Below are 5,437 nucleotides of genomic sequence, written 5' to 3' on the forward strand. Positions count from 1 at the left end.
TCTCCCGAGCACTGATCGACAGCTCACCCCCTCCCCCGAGCACTGATTGATTTCTCACTCCCTCCCCCGAGCTCCGACCGACAGCTCACACACTTCCCCGAGCACTGACCGACAGCTCTCCCCTCCCCCGAGCACTGACCGACAGCTCACCCCCCTCCCCCGAGCACTGACCGACAGCTCACGCCCTCCCCCGAACACTGACTGACCTCTCACCCCCTCCCCCGAGCACTGACTGACCTCTCACCCCCCTCCCCGAGCACTGACCGACAGCTCACCCCACCCCGAGCACTGACCGACGCTCACGCCCTCCCCCGAACACTGACTGACCTCTCACCCCATCCCCCGAGCACTGACTGACCTCTCCCCCCTCCCCGAGCACTGACCGACAGCTCACCCCCTCCCCCCGAGCACTGACTGACCTCTCATCCCCTCCCCCGAGCACTGACTGACCTCTCACCCCCTCCCCCGAGCACTGACCGACAGCTCACCCCCTCCCCGAGCACTGACTGACCTCTCACCCCCTCCCCCGAGCACTGACCGACAGCTCACCCCCTCCCCCGAGCGCTGACTGACCTCTCACCCCCTCCCCCGAGCACTGACTGACAGCTCATCCACTCCCCCGAACACTGACTGACCTCTCACCCCCTCCCCCTAGCACTGACTGACCTCTCACCCCCTCCCCGAGCACTTACCGACAGCTCACCCACTCCCCCGAGCTCTGACCGACAGCTCACCCCCTCCCCCGAGCACTGAATGACCTCTCACCCCCTCCCCCGAGCACTGACCGACAGCTCACCCCCTCCCCCGAACACTGATTGACCTCTCACCCCATCCCCCGAGCTCTGACTGATCTCTCACCCCCTCCCCCGAGCTCCGACCGTCAGCTCACCCCCTCCCCGAGCTCCGACCGTCAGCTCACCCCCTCCCCCGAGCACTGACCGACAGCTCACCCCCTCCCCCGAGCACTGACTGACCTCTAACCCCCTCCCCCGAGCACTGACTGACAGCTCACCCCCTCCCCCGAGCTCTGACTGACCTCTCACCCCCTCCCCCAAACACTGACTGACATCTCACCCCCTCCCCCGAGCACTGACTGACCTCGCACCCCATCCCCCGAGCACTGACCGACAGCTCACCCCCTCCCCCGGGCACTGACCGACAGCTCACCCCCCCTCCCCCGAGCACTGACCGACAGCTCACCCCCTCCCTCCCCCGAACATTGACTGACCTCTCACCCCCTCCCCCGAGCACTGACTGACCTCTCACCCCCTCCCCGAGCACTGACCGACAGCTCACCCCCCTCCCCCGAGCACTGACCGACAGCTCACCCCCACCCCCGAACACTGACTGACCTCTCACCCCCTCCCCCGAGCTCTTTCTGACCTCTCACCCCTACCACCGCGCCCTGACTGACAGCTCATCCCCTCCCCCGAGCACTGACCGACAGCTCACCCCCTCCCCCGTGCACTGACTGGCCTCTCACCCCCTCCCCCGAGCAATGAACGACAGCTCACCCCCTCCCCAAGCACTGCCCGACAGCTCACCCCTCACCCGAGCACTGACCGACAGCTCACCCCCTCCCCCGAGCTCTGACCGACAGCTCACCCCCTCCCCCGAGCACTGACCGACAGCTCACCCCCTCCCCCCGAGCACTGACTGACCTCTCACCCCCCTCCCCCGAGCTCCGACCGTCAGCTAACCCCCTCCCCCGAGCTCCGACAGTCAGCTCACCCCCTCCCCCGAGCACTGACCGACAGCTCACCCCTCCCCCGAGCACTGACCGACAGCTCACGCCCTCCCCCGAGCACTGATTGACCTCTCACCCCCTCCCCTGAGCACTGACCGACAGCTCACCCCCACCCCGAGCACTGATTGACCTCTCAACCCCTCCCCCGAGCACTGATCGACAGCTCACCCCCTCCCCCGAGCACTGATTGATTTCTCACTCCCTCCCCCGAGCACTGACCGACAGCTCAACCCCTCCCCCGAGCACTGACAAACAGCTCACGCCCTCCCCCGAACACTGACTGACCTCTCACCCCATCCCCCGAGCACTGACTGACCTCTCACCCCCTCCCCCGAGCACTGACCGACAGCTCACCCCCTCCCCCGAGCACTGACTGACCTCTCACCCCCTCCCCCGAGCACTGACCGACAGCTCACCCCCTCCCCCGAGCACTGACTGACCTCTCACCCCCTCCCCCGAGCACTGACCGACAGCTCAACCCCTCCCCCGAGCGCTGACTGACCTCTCACCCCCTCCCCCGAGCACTGACTGACAGCTCATCCACTCCCCCGAACACTGACTGACCTCTCACCCCCTCCCCCGAGCACTGACCGACAGCTCACCCCCTCCCCCGAGCACTGACTGACCTCTCACCCACTCCCCCGAGCTCTGACCGACAGCTCACCCCCTCCCCCGAGCACTAAATGACCTCTCACCCCCTCCCCCGAGCACTGACCGACAGCTCACCCCCTCCCCCGAACACTGACTGACCTCTCACCCCCTCCCCCGAGCTCTGACTGACCTCTCACCCCCTCCCCCGAGCACTGACCGACAGCTCACCCCCTCCCCGAGCTCCGACCGTCAGCTCACCCCCTCCCCCGAGCACTGACCGACAGCTAACCCCCTCCCCCGAGCTCCGACCGTCAGCTCACCCCCACCCCCGAGCTCCGACCGTCAGCTCACCCCCTCCCCCGAGCACTGACCGACAGCTCACCCCCTCCCCCGAGCACTGACCGACAGCTCCCCCCTCCCCCGAGCACTGACCGACAGCTCCCCCCTCCCCCGAGCACTGACAGACAGCTCCCCCCTCCCCCGAGCACTGACTGACCTCTCACCCACTCCCCCGAGCTCCGACCGTCAGCTCACCCCCTCCCCCGAGCGCTGACTGACCTCTCACCCCCTCCCCCGAGCACTGACTGACAGCTCATCCACTCCCCCGAACACTGACTGACCTCTCACCCCCTCCCCCTAGCACTGACTGACCTCTCAACCCCTCCCCCGAGCACTTACCGACAGCTCACCCCCTCCCCCGAGCACTGACTGACATCTCACCCCCTCCCCCGAGCACTGACTGACCTCTCACCCCCTCCCCCGAGCACTGACTGACAGCTCACCCCCTCCCCCGAGCTCTGACTGACCTCTCACCGCCTCCCCCGAACACTGACTGACATCTCACCCCCTCCCCCGAGAACTGACTGACCTCTCACCCCCTCCCCCGAGCACAGACCGACAGCTCACCCCCTCCCCCGAGCACTGACCGACAGCTCACCCCCTCCCCCGAGCACTGACCGACAGCTCACCCCCACCCCCGAACACTGACTGACCTCTCATCCCCTCCCCCGAGCTCTTTCTGACCTCTCACCCCCTCCCCCGAGCACTGACTGACAGCTCACCCCCTCCCCCGAGCACTGACCGACAGCTCACCCCCTCCCCCGAGCACTAACTGGCATCTCACCCCCTCCCCCGAGCAATGAACGACAGCTCACCCCCTCCCCCGAGCACTGCCCGACAGCTCACCCCCTCCCCCGAGCACTGACCGACAGTTCACCCCCTCCCCCGAGCACTGACCGACAGCTCACCCCTCCCCCGAGCACTGACCGACAGCTCACCCCCTCCCCCGAGCACTGACGGACAGCTCACCCCCTCCCCCGAGCACTGACCGACAGCTCACCCTCTCCCCCGAGCACTGACTGACCTCTCACCCCCTCCCCCGACCTCCGACCGTCAGCTCACCCCCTCCACCGAGCTCCGACCGTCAGCTCACCCCCTCCCCCGAGCACTGACCGACAGCTCACCCCTCCCCCGAGCACTGACCGACAGCTCACCCCCTCCCCCGAGCACTGATTGACCTCTCACCCCCTCCCCTGAGCACTGACCGACAGCTCAAGCCCTCCCCCGAGCACTGACCGACAGCTCACCCCCTCCCCCGAGCACTGACCGACAGCTCCCCCCTCCCCCGAGCACTGACTGACCTCTCACCCACTCCCCCGAGCTCCGACCGTCAGCTCAACCCCTCCCCCGAGCGCTGACTGACCTCTCACCCCCTCCCCCGAGCACTGACTGACAGCTCATCCACTCCCCCGAACACTGACTGACCTCTCACCCCTCCCCCTAGCACTGACTGACCTCTCAACCCCTCCCCCGAGCACTTACCGACAGCTCACCCCCTCCCCCGAGCACTGACTGACATCTCACCCCCTCCCCCGAGCACTGACCGACAGCTCACCCCCTCCCTCCCCCGAACATTGACTGACCTCTCACCCCCTCCCCCGAGCACTGACTGACCTCTCACCCCCTCCCCCGAGCACTGACCGACAGCTCACCCCCTCCCCCGAGCACTGACCGACAGCTCACCCCCACCCCCGAACACTGACTGACCTCTCACCCCCTCCCCCGAGCTCTTTCTGACCTCTCACCCCCTACCCCGCGCCCTGACTGACAGCTCATCCCCTCCCCCGAGCACTGACCGACAGCTCACCCCCTCCCCCGTGCACTGACTGGCCTCTCACCCCCTCCCCCGAGCAATGAACGACAGCTCACCCCCTCCCCCGAGCACTGCCCGACAGCTCACCCCCTCACCCGAGCACTGACCGACAGCTCACCCCCTCCCCCGAGCTCTGACCGACAGCTCACCCCCTCCCCCGAGCACTGACCGACAGCTCACCCCCTCCCCCGAGCACTGACTGACCTCTCACCCCCTCCCCCGAGCTCCGACCGTCAGCTCACCCCCTCCCCCGAGCTCCGACAGTCAGCTCACCCCCTCCCCCGAGCACTGACCGACAGCTCACCCCTCCCCCGAGCACTGACCGACAGCTCACGCCCTCCCCCGAGCACTGATTGACCTATCACCCCCTCCCCTGAGCACTGACCGACAGCTCACCCCCACCCCCGAGCACTGATTGACCTCTCAACCCCTCCCCCGAGCACTGATCGACAGCTCACCCCCTCCCCCGAGCACTGATTGATTTCTCACTCCCTCCCCCGAGCACTGACCGACAGCTCAACCCCTCCCCCGAGCACTGACAAACAGCTCACGCCCTCCCCCGAACACTGACTGACCTCTCACCCCATCCCCCGAGCACTGACTGACCTCTCACCCCCTCCCCCGAGCACTGACCGACAGCTCACCCCCTCCCCCGAGCACTGACTGACCTCTCACCCCCTCCCCCGAGCACTGACCGACAGCTCACCCCCTCCCCCGAGCACTGACTGACCTCTCACCCCCTCCCCCGAGCACTGACCGACAGCTCAACCCCTCCCCCGAGCGCTGACTGACCTCTCACCCCCTCCCCCGAGCACTGACTGACAGCTCATCCACTCCCCCGAACACTGACTGACCTCTCACCCCCTCCCCCGAGCACTGACCGACAGCTCACCCCCTCCCCCGAGCACTGACTGACCTCTCACCCACTCCCCCGAGCTCTGACCGAC

Source organism: Somniosus microcephalus, chromosome 1 (assembly GCF_052327205.1).
Source record: "Somniosus microcephalus isolate GS21.2 chromosome 1, FLI_Smic_1.0, whole genome shotgun sequence".
Lineage (NCBI taxonomy): Eukaryota > Metazoa > Chordata > Chondrichthyes > Squaliformes > Somniosidae > Somniosus > Somniosus microcephalus.